The sequence below is a fragment of the Panthera pardus genome, unplaced genomic scaffold, assembly GCF_024362965.1.
Source record: "Panthera pardus isolate Hobbes unplaced genomic scaffold, ASM2436296v1 HiC_scaffold_7, whole genome shotgun sequence".
Taxonomy (NCBI): Eukaryota; Metazoa; Chordata; class Mammalia; order Carnivora; family Felidae; genus Panthera; species Panthera pardus.
In genome coordinates this window covers 46,527,129-46,545,789 of record NW_026527002.1, presented here as the reverse complement: position 1 = coordinate 46,545,789, position 18,661 = coordinate 46,527,129, and the positions used below count along the sequence as shown (strand labels likewise).

General features: G+C 47.7%; 2 long non-coding RNA genes across 3 annotated transcripts in view; one reads left to right on the top strand and one right to left on the bottom strand.

Moving 5' to 3' along the window:
• LOC109278001 (uncharacterized) overlaps positions 1 to 18,661 on the top strand; it is a 79,067-nt gene that overhangs the window by 27,166 nt on the left and 33,240 nt on the right. The window contains exon 2 of the long non-coding RNA XR_002085455.2: positions 12,314 to 12,409. This is a non-coding gene — a long non-coding RNA (uncharacterized LOC109278001). The remainder of the gene's footprint in view (positions 1 to 12,313; positions 12,410 to 18,661) is intronic.
• Positions 12,162 to 15,008, bottom strand: LOC109278000 (uncharacterized). 2 transcript variants are annotated; one of them, XR_002085454.2, is made up of 3 exons: positions 14,902 to 15,008; positions 14,311 to 14,498; positions 12,162 to 12,678 (listed from the first exon to the last, which is right to left on the bottom strand). It is a non-coding gene; the product is annotated as an uncharacterized LOC109278000 (long non-coding RNA). The 2 variants fall into 2 exon arrangements; XR_008420077.1 differs by lacking the exon at positions 12,162 to 12,678 and adding an exon at positions 12,954 to 13,819.

Here is an 18,661-nt window from a genome sequence, read left to right as displayed (position 1 = left end):
ACGTATAACTCCACCAGCAAGCTATGAGATTGTCTGTTTCCTCACACCTTTGCCAACCCCGTGTGTTTTCAAACCTTAATCTTTGCCAATCTGAGAGAATGATTAAAAAAACAAAGAAATCAAATCATCTCACTCTTTTTTTATATTTTTATTTTTTTTAATGATTATTTATCTTGAGAGAGAGAGAGAGAGAGAGACAGAGTGCGAGTAGGGGAGGGGCAGAGAGAGAGGGAGACACAGAATCTGAAGCAGGCTCCAGGCTCTGAGCTGTCAGCACAGGGCCCCACGTGGGGCTTGAACTCATGAACCATGAGATCATGACCTGATTCGAAGTCAGATGCTTAACCAACTGAGCCACCCAGGACGCCCCTAGAATTTTTTTTAATGTTTATTGATTTTTGAGAGAGACAGAGACAGAATGCGAGTGGGTTAGGGGCAGAGAGAGAGGGAGGCACAGAATCCAAAGCAGGCTCCAGGCTCTGAGCTGTCAGCACAGAGCCCGACACGGGGCTCGAACTCATAAACCATGAGATCATGACCTGAGCCGAAGTCGGACACTCAACAGACTGGGCCACCCAGGCACCCCTCTCACTCTCTTACTTAAAACTCTGTGGTGGCTTTGCACAGTGTCTCTGTGAAATCCCAGCCCGGTCCTGGCCCACACCCTACTCTCCAGCCTCATCTCTTGCCTCTGCGAGAGGCATATCTTTGTTCCAGGGCACATCTGCTTCTTTTTAGTTCCTGAAAAATTCCAAGTCCATCAGCAGCTCAGGCCCTTTGCACAAGCTGTTCCTGCATCCTTGCCTGAATCTTCGAGGTCTCCATGGCTACCCCCTTACGGGGGCTCTTTGACCACCGTTAAAAGTCGACGTCCTTGCTGTTCCTTATTATTGCACACTGTTTCCTCCATGTTATTTATCGCAGTCAGAATTGCTTGTATGCTTACTTCTCTTCCCCACCGGATTTTGAATTTCACAGCGCCTGGCTCACACTGGGTGCTTGCTCACTGAGAACGTGTTGAAGGAACGTATGAATAAATAAATGACTGAACGTTTCTCCCTGACGTGCAGTGACATCAGGCTTTCCCCATATTCTGTCTCGTCCCATTGTGTGTCTTAAAGACTTTGTGCTTCTAAAGCTGGAAGGCTCCCCATGCTCAGGTGGCTGTACTTCCCAGGTGTCTTCAGCCAGCTAACCTCATTCTTTCAGAGCCTTCTGAAGGCAAAATGTGACTCACACCTAGGTCACAGCTGTCACAGGTGTGCCACGGAAGCAGATTAGAGGCCCCGTCAAAGACTTTCTGTAGTTGCCCAAGCGGCTCTCAGGCCGCAACACGTTCTCTCAGGAAAAGAGACAGGTCCCGGGCTCGGGTGGGCCGATCAGATTTTTTCAAGTGAAAAATCTGCCTTGTACAGTGTGAGGCCAAGAGTCAAAGCGAGATGCAAACTTCGGAAATCCAAAGTGACACTTTACATGAGAAACAGAAAGCATGCGACATGCAACTTTTGTATGGGGTGAGGTGTACCCACCCCCAAATCCGTATGCTGAAGTCCTAGCCCCAGAATGTGAAATAGAGTTCTTCCAGAAGTAAGTTGAGGTTATACTAACGCAGCGTGGGCTCCAATCCAGTGTGACTGGTGTCCTTACAAAAAGGGGAAATTTGGAGACAGATGCAGGCAGGTACAATGCCATTGTGAAGATGAAGACAGAGGAACGCAAAAGAAGGCGGGCAAGCCGCCAGAAGCTAGAGGAGGATATGACGCAGATTTTCTTGTGCATCCCCCAGAAGGAACCAACCCTGCCGACGCCTTGATCACGGACTTCCAGGCCCCAGAACAGTGAAACAATCCATTTCTGTTAAGTCACTCAGGTTGTGGTACTTTGTTACAGCAGCCCCTGGAAAACTTGTCCAACCGGCGGTCATGTGAGGCTAACTTGGACAGCCGTATTCTGTGTGCCCAAAGTAAATTTATCCATTTCGCCATCTAAATAACCTCAATCACAAGCGTTTCCTTGTCTGAGTGGTAGGAAGAGCGTGTGGCTTGGGGGTGGGGGGGAGGTCCTGGGGTATAGTCCTGGTGCACATTCCCCATTCTGGCTTCAGTAGACGGTAAGGTGAGTGGCTGCACTAAATGATCTCTCCCTTCCCTCCCAGATGAATGCTCCATGGTTCTGTACCTCCCACACCCTTTCCCCCTGTGGGCATGGTTACCACCAAACAGTTTGCAAGGCTTAGGGAGCTCAGGCCAAAAAACCAGCAACTTAGATGTCAGAGGTAGGGCCATGGAGACTCTGCAGTTGGACTGTGGGAGCTATTATCCCGCACGCTTTCCCTTTCTGTCCGTTCCCACCGACAGAAGTGACTTCTCTTTTCCATTTGTGTGGAATTCAGCTTTAAACCATCTCAAGATGGCTCTGTCTACCTGGAGATCTCACCTGGGGATGTTATTCTTAGGAGTCACTTGGGAAACTGTGAAGGCATTCTTTGTTATCACCGTGACATTGGGGGAGGGGTATCAGATTCATGGACAAAAGCCAGGGGTGCTAAGGGTCCACAGTGTGCAGGGAAAACTTAAAACATTCTTGCAAAAAAATTCTCCCACCCAAATTTCAATGTCTCTGCTGAGAAATGCCCATAGGGTAGTATCGAGGAAAGAATAAGGACCTTGGTGTTAAGCAATGTTTCAGTGACCTATCGCCATGTAACAGATCACCCTAAAACTTCATGACATCACATAATAGTCTTAATTATTCTCTTTCACAGTTCCGTGGGTTGACATGCCAGCCGGGTGGTTTCACTTGGCATCTCTCATGCAGTTGTAGTCAGATAGTGACCGGAGTCAGATGAAGGTTCACATGGGCTGGAGGTCCAAGATGGCAGCTCACTCACACGGTTGGCAGTTGATGGCAGTTAAAGTGCCCACATGGCCTCTCCTTGTGGCTTAGGCTTCTCCTAGGATGAGGCTGCTTTCCAAGAGAGAGTGTGCCAGAGGGAATATCCCACAAGACCGAAGCAAGAGCTGCAAATCTTCTAATGATCTAGACTGAGAGGTCACCAAAACTCACTCACGGCATTATATAGGTCAAAGCTGATGCAAGACCTGCCCAGATGCAAGGGGGTGGAGAAATAGACTCCGTCTTTTGGTGGAGGAGTGGAAGAAGAGCATGAGGGATTAGTCCATCTTTGAAAATATAATCTACCACAGAGGACTTGGCATCAGGTCCTGCCTCTACCACTTACTGTATCAATGGCTTCCATTAAATCCTGAGTTTCAGTGTTTTCCTTGAAAGCATAGGATAACATGGTAGCAAACTTGCTAAGGTGTCTTGAAAGCCTATGGACACGATCGCTAGTTGTTACTGTTGGTGTTTTCATATTAGTAGGAATAAACGGTCCCAGTTCCAGAAATTCTCCTAACGCTATGCATATACCTGACACTTTGTCTTTGCTGACTTTATCACTGAGGGATTTGAAGGTGTGCGTTTGTAAAGCCATCATTGGACCAACACAGGTCCAGTGTTCTTTCCTTTTTTGGATTTTTAATTTTCATTTATATTTTATCAAAATACACCATCTGTGAAAGTCCCTTGACCTCCTTCCTATCTCATCTTTCTTTTGTTCCCCAGAGGCAACCACTTGCAACATTCATAGCTTTTTTTTTTTCTTCCTTTTTTGGTATTTACATTCATGTTTTTGGATAATAGGCACACGTAGTTCTCTCTCTCTTGAGTCATCTATTTTAAATATTTTCCACTATAGTAAGTGAACGTTTTAAATCATTCACCCCTCCCCTTCCTGTGCTTTCTCTCTTCCCAACATAATTGTTTATTACTTTTTGGTTCAATCCACACACAGTGTTTTCATTATTATGATTATGTAAAATAAACATTGTTCATTACTGAGCCAAGTAGTGAACTGAGATTTTGTTTTGTTTTTCTCAACGTTTTCTTCTTTCTGGAGTTGATAATTCCTTTTATTTTGCATTTGTTTTGTTTCCTTAAATATCTAAGTCTTTCCATAGTTCCAACAGCTCTGCAAACTGATTCATTATACAATCCTTTTTAGATCTCAAATCTATCAATAATCAGAATTTCCTAGAGAAATTTTTGTTGGAGTTCTCAATGTTCTTCTCTAATCTAAACTGGTTGGTTCCTAGGCCTGCCCCATCACTGTCATTCTGGGACTTTCCTTCACCCGCATCTTGGAAATTCCCTTTCCCCTCTGCATTGTTGGATCATAAGTCTTCTTCCTCTTTCTTGGTTACTCCCTCATCATGGAGCATCTTCCACTGGCTTCCCAAGAAAGGGTACATCAGATGTCAACTCATTTGTATTTTGTGTGTTTGAAAATGTCCTTGTTTTGTCCTCATACCTATTCAATAGTGTGGCTGGGAATAGAAATCTAGGCTGAAAATAATTTTCCCTTGGGATAATGAAAGTATTTTTCCAATGTCTTCTTACTTCCAACGCGACTATTGAGAAGTCCAATCCTATTCTGACTCTTGATCTTTTATATGTAACTTTTTAGTTTTCTCTTTGAAAACTCTTAAGACCTTTTTATCCCTAGATAAATCAAATGCAAAATATAAAGGAATTATCAACCCTAGAGTTCTGTGGTGTCACAATGGGGTATCTTGGTCTAGGTCCGTTTTCCACTCCTGTGCTAGGCATGTTAGACAAGACCCGTGTCCTTCAGTTCCAGGGCATCTTTTTGTATTATTTCCTTGATAATTTCCTTACCATCACTTTTCTCTATTCTCTTTCTGAAACTACTTTTACTGGGTGTCGACCCTTCTGAATTACTCCTCTAATTCTCTTTCTTACTCATATTGCTGTTCTTTTGTTTGCTTTCATGGAAATTTCTGTAACTCTATCTTCCAATGCTGGTGCAGAATTTTTGAAATTTTCATTTCGTATTTCTGATTTCCAAACACTCTTTCTTGCTTTGATTATCCCTTTTTCATCACATCCTATGGATGCAGGATTTTCTCTTCTGCCTCTAAAGATATCAAATATACTTTATTTTCAGTGTCTGCTGCTCATTCATCATTTCTGCTTCCTTCATAGATCCTTTTGTCTTCCTGTTTGATTATTGTATTCTCTGTCACGTTGGATGCTTTCCTCTCTGGTGATTGTTGACTGCCGCTCGGATTGGATTTAAGGAAGAGGCCCTAAAGAGCTGATTGAAGTTCTGTATACATGGATGGGATTTATTGTAGGGTGCTCAGGTAGGCAATGACTTTTTCACCAGGAGCCTCCAAATGTCAACATGTATAGGTCTTTTTCCTGGATTGGGTTGGTTTCTGCAGGAAAGAATCTTCCAATCTCCTGCCCTTGTCGGTCTTAGGCTAGGAGGGGGAAGAGGCAGGGGAGAAGGGCTCATTTAGCGTGCAAACTTTCACCTGACACCAGCTTCCCTCTGTATCTGATGTCGGTAGCACAAAGTCTCTCTGATTCAGTTTTTCTGGAAAATAACTCTCCTGTCCCAGGCAGGAGGGGGAGTCGGGGTTGGGACCTGCAAGTCTATCTGCCTCTTATAAATATTTCTAAATAATCTCTCTCTTTTCAGGCCCCACACCATCCCCTTTTACAGGCTTGTCAAGGTTCTATGGAACAGTAGAAACTGACCCCTCTTTGAGCTGTGTTACCCTGCCCCCCGGCACTCCGTTTGGACTTTCCTCCTTCCTGCCAATTCCTTCACCGGTCCAATGTCTTTATACACTGCAGTTCAAGGTTACATTATGTCTCCCATCATGCAAGAAACCTTTGTGGAGAGGTCGGAACTTGCTCTACCCACCATCTTGAAACTGATGGTCCTGGCAACCCAGAAGTCACTGCTGGGAAAACCTGCCTTTTGTGTCAACCTCAAATCAACAAAGCCTCTGTGCAGCATCTGGAAGGGCTCGAAACTCTAAGGATAATAACAGCCGCAACAACAATGGCCATTTTTCGTAGGGCTATGTGCCACTTTGCATAATCCTCACTACAACCTACAAAGTGAGTGTGATTATCCCCCATTTACCCAAGAGGAAACTGAGGCCCGGCAAGCTTCAGTAACTTGGCCCAGTGTATCCCTTTGATAAGTGGCAGGGTGAGGATTTGAATCCAGTCTGGGTGGCCCCAAATTGCCTCTCACAACCAAAGCCTTACAAGTCCACCTCAAGTCACCCAGCGAGTGGCCCTTAAATCTTGGGTATCAGCCCGGACCCACACACTAGTATGCTTCAGCGCTTAAAAGCTGGGGTGCATCGTCTCCTGGTGCAAACAAGTCCCCATGGAATACATGTTCCGTTCAGCCTTTCGCCTCTTGTGTTTGAGGTGAGCCCTTCAGGTGAGCAGACCTTGGATCTGCCGCGTGCAGCCGCGAGCTGATTTGAAAAGCACCCCGTTCAATAGGACGACTAATGAGACCAGCCGCCCTCCCCCTGCTTCGACTCCGACTCCCGCGGATCTGATCGCGGAGCTGCCTTGGAGCTGGCGTCACCATGGTGATGGTGGCGGTAGCCGGTGGCGGAGGGAGGTGGGCGTGGGGGAGAGGGAGCTGGGAAGAAGCCTCCTGCAGCGGATGGGACCGAAGGGTTCCTTTGAAGAGCTGGGGCGGGGGTGCGGCCGTGGGGGCGGGGCTGCGCCCACCTGCCTCGCCCGCCTCCCCGGGGCTCACGTTCCCACCTCTACCCCTGACTCACCACGCAGGTGACTCACAGCACCTGGGGTGTAAGCCAGGCACAGGAGGCGCACAGACGCCCAGGGTGCGCACTGAGCTCCAGGGGGTGGGGGCAGGGCAGCACCTGGAGGAGACCACCCCCCGAGGGACCTGAGCTTCGCTTGGCCAGGGTTGGGAAGGTGACACTGAGGGCCCACTCTGCTGGCCTCCGACCCGACCCTACCTTCGACTCCACCATGTCCTCCCTGGTCCCCGAGCCTGGGGATACTCATACCCATTGACACTGCTTGAACCAGAGGGTGAAGAGGCCTCTGGGCTCATGGCTTTCCGTGGGCTGGGTGCCCACATACATAGCCAGTGTCCTCTGAACGCCAGTCCCTTCTCCGGTCCCTCTACAGGTTTCCCGCCGCCTGCAGCACAAAGACAAGACTGAAAGCAGCTGACACACACAACCTTCCCCTGCAGCCCTGAATCCTACCTCTGTCCCCCCCTCCCCCCCCCAACGCTCTGCCCTGGGCCACACGGGCCCCCTTCCGTTCCCTGCAGTTTCCTCATCACGGCCCTGCCCTCTGTCCGGCCAGACAGCCCCCTCCCTGCTTGTGCCCCTTCTGGAGTCCTCTCAAACACCACTTCCTCAGGAACGTCTGGCTTGGCCTCTCAGATCAGTCACTCCTCCCCTGAGGCTCCCGTGAACCTCTTCTTTGCAGCGATGGTCACAGCTGCCATGTCTTCATGGGATGTCTCCCCCTTCCTGCTGGACTGGAAGGGCCAGGGAAGAGCTAACGTTTCCCGAAGGAAAGGAAGCTTTCCTTGAGTACCCGGCCTCAGGGTGGGGTACCCGCCATTCGCCTCACGTTTCGGAGCATTTGCCTTCTTTCCCACAGCCATCAGCCCTGGTTCCTATGTCACTCAGGATCCTGTGCCCCTAAGGCCCCCCCACCAGAGAGGCTGGTACCTCTCAGCCCTGCAGCCCCAGCCCAGATCCTTGCAAAGGGCTCCAGGGAGTGAGTCACCTCTGATAAACCCAGGCAAGAGGGATTTTGATAAGACAGAAGGAAGGGTGTTTACACGTGGCCCTTTGATATCAGGCGAGTCTGTGGTGTGGGAGGCCAAAGAACATCCTTTAGAAAGTGGGAGAAGTCCTGCTAGGAAAGAGAGGGGAGGCAGAGTAACTGGCTGCCTCCAACCCATATGTCCTTGAACTGATTCTAAAAGGGATCTGAGTCAGTCCTCCTAGAGAAAGGTGTCTGACTACATAATGTGAATCAAGTGCATTCTCGAGCTGTATGACTTTGAGTAAATCATTTTACTTCTCTGCTTGATAAACTGCCTGGAAGCCAACTCAGATGATCTATTGAGGACCTTTTGACTCTAATAAATATTTATGGATCCCTTAGCGTCTCCTTTGGCATGTACTTGAATTTGAGTCTCAAGTCTAGCATTCCCTGGTTTTCCACCTCTGTAAAACGGAGCCTAATCACAGGGCTGTGTAGGCCTCCAGCCTGGTGCCCTAATCCTGGGAGGAAGGGGCTGGCTATTCTTTCGTTACTGTTCCTCCCTTTCCTCACCTCCCAAGGAGTGTGGAATGAGCGGGCACAGGTGTTTGGAGACCGTACGTGACGTTTCTGAAAGGAAGCTCCCGGCTTGTTAAGAATGTTCCAGAGAGCCAAAAGATTGCTCCTATACTCTTCTGTGAGACCTTGTTCCGGACAAACGGGTACTACTTCGAGAGCCAGCAGAACTGGGGAGCCCATCTGAGCAGAGGAAAGGGAGACAGAGTGGGGGCGGGGTGCCCTGTTCAGAGGCCAGCCCATAAAACCTTCTAGAAGACTAGAAGAGATCTTGGAGGTGGCCTGTCCCACCCTCCTGGTGTGACATACAAGGAAACAGGTTCACAGAGGTGAGGTGAACCCCCCAGGATCATCCGGAAAACAGGTGGTAGAGCTGGGTTGAGAGCCCAGTTCTCCTGCCACCGGGGAGAGATTGCCTTTGGACTTTAGTTACCCATTGTAAGTTCTTTTGAAGCCTAGGGCCCTGCTCATTTCCATCAAGGATTAACAGGGAACTAAGGTATAAAGTCCAGGGGGTTGGAGCTAATTTTCTGAGCAGTGGCTTCCTTTGAGCTTATGAACTTATACACAGAGTACAGCAAAACGTAGTAACAGATCAACAGTGAAGACTGGCTTATCAGTCATGAAAGGTCATTCCTAACTCTTAAGTTTCTATTTGATTAGTTGGTTTGTTTTTAATATTAGCCAAAGGTAATCATTCATCTATGGACCTCTTGAGACTCAGACAGTGTATCAAAGAGCTCACTAAATTGGCAATAGATACCGTGATGAGAAGGAATATCGTGGTTACTCAGGACCCAGGATGGGGCAGCCCACACATCTGCATCACTGCCTCCCTGCAAAGGCCCAGGGAGGGACCACCACATGTGACTGATGAGGAGTGTTGAGTATAAATCTCCTAGGAACACCCTGAAATAAACCAGTGTCCAATGAAACCATGGAGGAAGCAGAGTTAGACGGGGCAGAGTTTCCACTTGTTTACCAGAGACTAGAGAAGGACCCGCAGGGTTAGAGTCCTCATCTCCTGGAGTAGGAGCAGGACTCTCTGGGTCTTTCTCGCCCTGTGATAGAAGGAAGTGGAAAAGTTGTATTTGTCAGGTCCTGAAGAATATGATATGGTCTCCCGGGTAACAACCTCCAGCCCAGGGCAGGAGAAAGGGGCCCACTCTGCCACCCAAGGGTAGCCCTACAGGCCTTGACTTCCAAAACCACAGGTGGTGCCCAGGGCAAGGAGTGGCAAGGAGATAAGGAGGAAGAAGATGGGGTCCTGGGGGCTGGGAGGTCCCTGCTGTCATAATGGTTGGAGCTGCAAGTACCTGGCACAGCCTGTCAGAGACAACTGGACATAGAGAGGGAGATTCTGTTCAAAAAACTCCAGAGAAAGTCCCAAGTTTCCTTCCAGGCTCTGACGAGGCACGAGGACCATGTTGCCAACAGACCTTGGGGGACGTGGAGCGAAGAGGGAGTGAACCAAACTGTAGAATATAGAGTGTCCAAGTTAAGAGGACACACCCAGGAATAAGGCAGCCCGGTTGGAGTCTCAGCTTGTGCACTTACTAGATGTGTAACAGGCATTGGGTAGACGTCTAAAGCTTGGTTTTCTCAACTGGAAAAAATTGGGACAAGGATACTCACCCTAATGTTGATTAAATGGCGGCACACATAGGAAGTACGTATCACAGCATCTGGTACATTAGAGTAAGTGCTTGTATTGGTTACCTGTTGCTGCATAACAAATTACCCCCAGACTTAGTTACTTCAAACAACAAACATTTTCCTTATTTTATTTTATTTTATTTTATTTTATTTTATTTTATTTTATTTTATTATTTTAATATTTACTTATTTTTGAGAGAGAAAGAGAAAGACAGAGCACGAGCAGGGGAGGGCCAGAGAGAGAGGGAGACACAGAATCTGAAGCAGGCTCCAGGCTCTGAGCTGTCAGCACAGAGCCTGACTCGGGGCTTGAACTCATGAACCGTGAGATCATGACCTGAGCTGAGGTTGGACGCTTGACTGACGGAGCCACCCAGGCACCCCACAATAAACATTGTCTACCCACAGCTTCTGTGGGTCAGGAAACTGGGCACAGCTTAGCTGGATGCTTTTGCCTCAGGGTCACTCAAGAGATTATAGTCAAGCAGTTGGCAAAGAGGTCTCATCTGCAGGCTGGGCCGCAGCAGGGAAGGGACACACCCAGGCTCACTAACACGGTCGTTAGCAGGCCTCAGTCCCTCAGCATGTGGTCCTCTACACGGGACTGCCTCATGACATAGCAGCTGGCTTTCTTCGGGGCACCCAACCCAAGAGAAAGCAACAGCAAGAGAGAAAGTGTTCAAGGAAAAAGCCACGGTCTTTGAATAGTCTAATCTCAGAAGGTACCCCATTACTTCAGAGACATTCTACTCATTCTATTCATTAGGTCAATAGATCCAATCCATACTCAAGGAGAGAAGTCACACAGAGCATAAAGATCAGAAGGCGGAGAGTAAAGACCATCTTAGGAAATGTCTATCACAGTGTTTAATATTACCTGTTTTTATTATTCCACAAGTTTCCACGTCCATGTTTTGTCGCTGCTGTTCTTTCCACCAGAAAGGCCTGCTTCCAAATCTTTACATTTTCCAATCCTTCCCATCTTTTAAGGCCAGACTCCAATGGTACTTCCCTGACGCCTTGATTACCGCCACCTTGCAGGAAGCAGTTGTTTTCTTCTCTGAAGTGTGTGTGGGGGGGGGGGGGGAGAGTTTGATGGGAGAAAGTGACAAAGTACAGCTCTTTTGTGCTCCAGATAAATGCAATGACACCTAAATGAGAAGGACCAAGGTAACTCAAACACATTCCGTGTACTTTTTCTCATCAACAGGCCATCGGTTTTGGCATTCTGGGTCAACGAGGCTACCGGCTCTGTTAGACTCTGGCAGAAACTGCTTTCATATTTCTGCTTGTTCTGGGCTGGCTGAGCTCCTACCCGTTTGCTGACCCTTAGGACTAGGCTTTGCTAATAAAGGTGACGTGGGTCAAAAAAAATAAAGGGCCTTCTGTAGGTAGGCTCCAGCACTCCAAGCAATGTACAAACACAGAGCCTGCTGCCTACCGTGGAGATAAATCATTTGGCAAATAAATTGAACCGTGGTGGCTTGTTCTTCTGTGATTTCCCGTGTAGGCTTGAAAACTCCATCTCCCAACAAGGTTCTATTAGGCCTGAACAGAGCCTTATCCCACACCAAAATACTCTTCTCTAATGATCCAGGCATCGCAAAACAGGAGGAGCTGCCATAGGGTTTCCTTGGGGGTCATGGGCTGCTAAGAAAGAGACAAAACCAGTGCAGCGAATGTGGCTTATGTGGAGTCAAGGATCCAAATGAAGCCAATTCAGCCACAGCCTGGAAAAGAGGGACATCAGGTCAACTCAGGAAAAGGGAAGGAAATTCACATGTATTATCCAACTGTTGTATGTCAGACTGGGAAGTTAATATTCATGGCCTTATTGAATCATCAGGAAAGCCTGGGGAGGGAGGGGGGTATTTCTCCCCATTTTACAGGTAAGGAAACTGAGGTTCAGTGAGGTGAATTGGCCCACCCCAGTTTATATCACCAGTAGAACCCAAGACTGCTGGGCTCAATGCCTGTGTTTGTTCCATGATCCCCTCTTACAAATGACAGTGGAAGGACAAAGGGAAAGGCAGGGCTTTAAGACAAGCTAACTAAAGTAACTCTAAAAATAGCTATTATAGACCAAACATAAAGCTGCATTTAGTTCTCCAACCTCCCAAATCAAATTGTAGCAAGGCTTCCCTTGCCGTTCCTGAGTTGGAAAAAAGCTGTCTTCTACAGTGACAACCTGGGGGAGAGGGCAGGAAAGAATACTTAGTGTGATTATTAACATTACCCCCCACCCCAGTCCTCTGCTCCCATTACCACCCCATCTTTATCAGAAGATACGTATTAAAAGTGATGACACAACCAGAGAGTTAGCAGGATGGAAAATCTAAATCTAATGATCAGCTTGCATTCTTGTGTCAACTCTTCCCTTCTCCCCTTACTCTTTCTTACTCCTACTTTCTGTTCTTTTAAGATTGGGCCCACTGTCCTGTCCCAAAGGAGATGCCTGCCAAAAGGAAGTAGAAGGCTCAAGTCAAGAGAAGACACAGGACTGATTCAAGGCTGTGCGGTAAGAGCAGCCCCAAATGGTTGGTGCCAATCCCTTTCTGCTCACCTCAGCTTGATGACATGGAAAGGTTTAAACGTCTGTTGAGTCTTTCGCGGGATGTGGTTATTGAGAGACTGGGAGCTCTAAAGAGCCCACTCAAGACAAAGAGCATGTGTCCTGTGATCTTCTCAATGAATTAGCACCAATTCTCTGCCAAGAACTGGGCGAATAGGTACAGTGGGACTCAACTGTGTGGAGACTCAGACCCTGTCCTCCAAAGATCTAGAATTCTGCAAGAGAGGTATAATGTGCAAATGTTGCTTGAAAATAAGACCACATGTCATAAATGCCGTTAGAAAAATAGAATCAAATTAATATTCCTTAAAAATGAAGGAAATCCTGATACATGCAACTAACTTGAATGAGCCTTAAGGACATTATTCTAAGTGAAATTAGCTAATTGCAAAAAGACAAATACTGTATGATTTCACATATGATTTTCACTTATTTGACTACCTAAAGTAGTCAAATTCATTGAGATGAAAAGTAGAATGGTGGTGGTCAGTAGAACGGGGTGGTGATGCTTAATGGGTACCGAGTTCCAGTTTTGCAAGATGAAAAAGTTCTGGAGATTGGCTGCACAACAATATAAATACACTTAACAGTATTGAACTGTATGCTGAAAAATGTTTAAGATGGTAAAATTTATGTTATGTGTATTTTGCCATGACTAGATATAAAAACAATTAATGGAAAAAAAACTGCTAGGGACCTACAGAAAACGAAGCAACTGTATATGTAACTAGAGATACCCAGGAAGTCTTCGTGGAGGAGGAGGCATTTGAACTGAGCCCCTTTTAGAACAGAGAGGCTAAAGCTGGACAGGAATAGGGCATCCCAGGTGAACAGAGCAGCAGGAGCAAAGGCACACCTTTAAAAAAGTAATAAATCCAGAAATTTCTCTCTTCCATTGCATCAACTCTTAACAGACATTTTTCCAGTGATCAAACTGCTGGAACCTGTATCTGTGACTCTCTCCTGTGACATCTCAGCAAGGCCAGGCTCTCCTGCTTCTCCCTTCCTTCATCTCTCTCCCTCTTTCTGTGCATGCCTCTTCCTGCCTCTTGTTCTCCCTCTCTCCCTGGTGTCTTTTGAACCTTCTAAAATGAAATCCTCGACAAAGGTTTGCTTTCAGCCCAGAATTAACCTTCCTTGAGGTCTCTTGACTAACAGAAAATACCCAGAGACTCTCACACCTTTATTAACAGACGTTGTTTTGTTGTTCCTTTTTCTCCCTGGATACCAGAAGCTTGAGAAGAAATTACCTCACCTCCTACAACAGGCTAGGTCTCAATTGTAAGAACGGTCTTTCTGACAGACATTTCCATTGTCAATTCTCCCTGATTAACGGCAGTTTTATAGAACAGCACTCTGACGGAGGAAAAGGGAAAGATACAGATTTATACTTAATTCGTGAACAGAGTCAAGAGAAGAGTGGGTTCCACCAAGAATTTCTTCATCTTTGGAAGGATTATTAAAATCACAGCTTATTATAATCCCCATGTTCATCATGGAGATCTATGGCCGGCATCCTTTTGTGATGAGAATGGTAACCGGGCCCAGGGAAGGCATCGAAGGCTCCGGAAAGAAAGCCCCCCTGCACAGGCCTGGGGATTCAGGACGGGCAGGCAAGAAGGTTCATTTGCTCGGGGAAGAGTCGTGGTCTCCCCGTCCCCAAAGTGCAGACTCATGTAGTGGGAATGCGCAAAACGTGCCTGTGAGAGCGAACTGAGCTGACCTGATGTGAAACCCCGCTTCACTCTGCCCACTGCGATTTGGAGAAGCTGCCAGATCTCTGGTTAGAAAACTGCTTGTTTTCGGTTTTCTGTCTTTTCACCCGGTCCTTCATTTTTGATCGTTACCTTTCGTTCTGGTTGAGGAGGACGCGTGCCTTTTTTGGGGGGTGAATCGAGCCACGGCCTGGGCATATCAGAGGAAGCATCATCACGGGCCCTGTCTCCTCTCCACGGTGTCTCCACTCTAGAGAATTCACGTTGCACTTTTTCTCACCCCTTCGGCTCAGTCTAGACAGATGGTAAGTCATCCAATGCTAGAGAGAGAGCAGAGATCAGTGTGAACATTTACTTTGTTGTGCTTGATCGCTTTGGAGTTGAGGAGGGAAATCCAAGTTAGGGACCACAGTCTTTCCTCGGTGTCTATTCAGTTCCATTAAAAATTATCACAAGCAGGGGCACCTGGGTGGCTCGTCGGTTAAGCGTCCGACTTCAGCTCAGGTCATGATCTCACGGTCCATGAGTTCGAGCCCCGCGTCAGGCTCTGTGCTGACAGCTCAGAGCCTGGAGCCTGTTTCAGATTCTGTGTCTCCCTCTCTCTCTGCTCCTCCCCTGTTCATGCTCTGTCTCTCTCTGTCTCAAAAATAAATAAACGTTAAAAAAAAAATTATCACAAGCAAATCATGGACTCTCAGCATTGGGTGGAACCTCGGGTATTACCTTAGCCAAGCCACGCATGATGCAAGAATCCTCCAGAAGCATCCTAGCTGGCTGTTGCTGGTTCAAGCAGTCACACATTTTCCCTCATGGAGGGCGAGCTCCTTTTAAATTTTTTTTTTTTCAACGTTTATTTTATTTTTGGGACAGAGAGAGACAGAGCATGAACGGGGGAGGGACAGAGAGAGAGGGAGACACAGAATCGGAAACAGGCTCCAGGCTCCGAGCCATCAGCCCAGAGCCCGACGCGGGGCTTGAACTCACGGACCGTGAGATCGTGACCTGGCTGAAGTCGGACGCTTAACCGACTGCGCCACCCAGGCGCCCCCGAGCTCCTTTTAGTAGTGAATTGACTGTTGGAAAACTCTTCCTTAGACTAAGTGAAAACTATAATCTGCTTATTTAATGGCATCCACCCACAGACACTAGCACCTGGTATATATGTGTGTGGACTGACCGACGGACAGGCTGACTGACTGAGTCAGTGATTCCACAGAGTAAACTGACAGCAAGGAGGAGAACAAGGTCAGGAGAGAAGACAGTTGCAGTGGCAAGAAGTCATGGGCTGAGTAGAAAGCGAGGAGAAAAGAACGTTCTTCTCTAAGGACTTGTTTTCTCCCTGGCGAGGAACAGAGGAGAAATGATTGTCCCAGCAAATGTTTCCACTCCCTCACGTCTTCTAAACAAACCAACAGGAAACCCCAAGAATCTAATTCATAAGTAAATCACCTTTCACATTTGTGAAATGAATGAAAGTACTTTTGATTAGTGAAAAGTTGCTAAAGACAAGTATTGCCGGTTTCCCTAAGTTACTTTCTCATGACTTCTCTCCCTCCCTCTTTCTCTATCTCTCTCTCTCTGTCTCTCTCTCTCTCACACACACACACAACGCCATGTGCGTGTACACACACACACACACACACACACACACACACACACACACCAGAGCTTACAGATCATGGCCTCCCGGCCTCCTCAGAGCAAGCTAGCTAGATAAAGCAGCTAGCAGTGACCTTTGCCTTAGCTCTGTCACCCTCCCCCTCTGTCTGTCCTCCTTAAACAGCTGCCCGCCCCTCTGCCTATTAGGAGGGCCGAAGGTCCTCCCCCCCCTTCCCCCGACTCCCACACACCCATCCACGGCTCCATGTTCTTGCAGGGCTGCTCAGCTAGAGCGGGAGCCTCCTCGCCTGGCAGCAGTCAGGCAGCAAACACGCAATGCATCTTTCTTGCCGCTGTGTGGGAGGGTTGGGGAGAATTCCCAGGGTGCAGGCTGCCAGCGCTCCCCTGAATCTCAAAATGAAGACAGCTCACCCAGGCTCGCACGGCTTCACGTGGTGCTCTTGAACTTGGCCTCCGACAATCCGACATTTCCCCAGCCCGTTTTCCTTCCCACCCCGTCACATACCCTAGGATTCCCCCATCTCCGGGCACCACAGAGCGATCCCTTCCCTGTAAATGGGAGAGACGTCTTCCTTTGCCAAGATGTCTCCCTACAGGAACCCATCCTCCAATGCGGTCCCTTCCGGGGGTCACTGGAATACAGCGCATGGCAGCAAAGGCCGTAGAGGCTGGTACTAAAGCCACCACTTGTGTTCTGGCTCCTTCCTGGAGAGGTAACCTCCCTTACTGCAGGTCTGGTATCTGGGATTGGGATGCCGTGGCCATCACAGCCAAGTGAGATGGACGGTAGGCAACCGTACGCCCTTCTCTGGCAGCAAGGACGGCCAATCTGGATAATACCAGGCAGATCCGGATCCTCCCAGTGTTTGGTGATTGAGCTACAAATAGACCCTCGGCTTTTTGCCTTTCATTTTGCAGATAACTGTAGTTATAGCTCATCAAAGGTCTACAAGACAGTCTCTGTGCACTAATGCTTACAGAATTCTCAATGTGGAAAAGATCCTAGATGTGAATCAAGGTTAGGGAGCTCCTCCTATGCTTCTGACCTTCTGCTGGCAGGTTTACTTCCATTCACCTGATACAGGATGTCTTTTTCAACCCTATGAATTGAAATTGGTCATTGCTCTCTGCCCTCTATCAGCACTTTGGTAGACCAGATACTCTAGGAGAAGCTTCATGTGGCTCTGTCTGCAGTTAGTGGGTGAGTGGGTGCCCTGCCTGTCTCCTACTCAGACTGGGGGCTCCATGAGGGCAGGTCACATTCTTCCTGAATCCCTCCTGGCTCCTAGCACAGACTCTCATACACAGGAGTTTAAAAAGGGCCCATGTAGTCGAGTTCCCATCTTCTGCTTTCCCTTCTACTGAGCCAAGAAATAGCGACCTAGCCTAAGCAATGGGAGTCTGGCCTCCATGAGAATGGCTCCCATGTATAGAAGGGTTTTTATTCAAGAATCTGGGGGCACCCTGGGTGGCTTAGTTGGTTAAGCTCTGACCCTTGATCTCAGCTCAGGCCTTGATCTCGGGGTGGTGAGTTGAAGCCCTGTGCTGGGCACAAAGCCTACTTAAAAAAGAAAAGGTGGGGGGCGCCTGGGTGGCTCGTTCTGTTAAGCATCTGACTTCAGCTCAGGTCATGATCTCAACAGTTCGTGGGTGGGAGCCCCGCATCGGGGTCTGTGCTGCCAGCTCAGAGCCTGGAGCCTGCTTCGAATTCTGTCTCCCTCTCTCTCTGCCCCTCCCCTGCTTTCTCTCTCTCTCTCTCTCTCTCTCTCAAAGATAAATAAACATTAAAGAAAAAAAAAAAAGAATCTGGTGAGACCAGAGAGAAGAGTTAGAATGTGCTCCAGATGTCCTGCCAGAATGAGCCCCAACAATATGTAGGGGCCTAATAGGGGCACTTGTACCCCAATGTTTCTAGCAGCACTCTCAACAATAGCCAAATTATGGAAAGAGCTTAAATGTCCATCAACTGATGAATGGATAAAGAAATTGTGGTTTATATACACAATGGAGTACTACGTGGCAATGAGAAAGAACGAAATATGGCCCTTTGTAGCAACGTGGATGGAACTGGAGAGTGTTATGCTAAGTGAAGTAAGCCATACAGAGAAAGACAGATACCATATGTTTTCACTCTTATGTGGATCTTGAGAGAAACTTAACAGAAACCCATGGGGGAGGGGAAGGAAAAAAAAAAAAAAGAGGTTAGAGTGGGAGAGAGCCAAAGCATAAGAGACTGTCAAAAACTGAGAACAAACTGAGGGTTGATGGGGGGTGGGAGGGAGGGCAGGGTGGGTGATGGGTATTGAGGAGGGTACCTGTTGGGATGAGCACTGGGTGTTGTATGGAAACCAATTTGACAATAAATTTCATATATTGAAAAAAATATATATGTAGGGGCCTAAGTAAGCCCAAGTCTTACAGGCTTGTCCTCCCCTGTATGACCTTGGCTTAATGACAGGAAGCCACACGCTTCCTTTGGCCTAAGATGCCCGGAGCAGCGTCTGTCCTCCCATTATGTGTTGTCAGGATGGTAGCTAAACCTCTCTGATTTTGCTGGATAATTTCCATTTCAAGTGTTCTGTCCCATCGTTCCCATCCATTCCCGTGTATGCGTCAGACTGTGCCATTTCCGGTTAAGAAAGCAGAGTTTGGACTCCCACTCCCCAAGAATCCTTCTTTTGGCTCTTCATACATCCACTCTGATCGTTTGGGTTCCCCCTAAAGCGGACACAGGCAAGACACTGAGACAAGAACTCAATCGCAGTGTATTTGGGAGGTGCCAAAAAGAAAAAAAAAAAAAAAAGACGGAAATGGGAAAAAGACAAGAAAAGGAAGGCAGCTCATAAAGGATCTGCGATCTAGC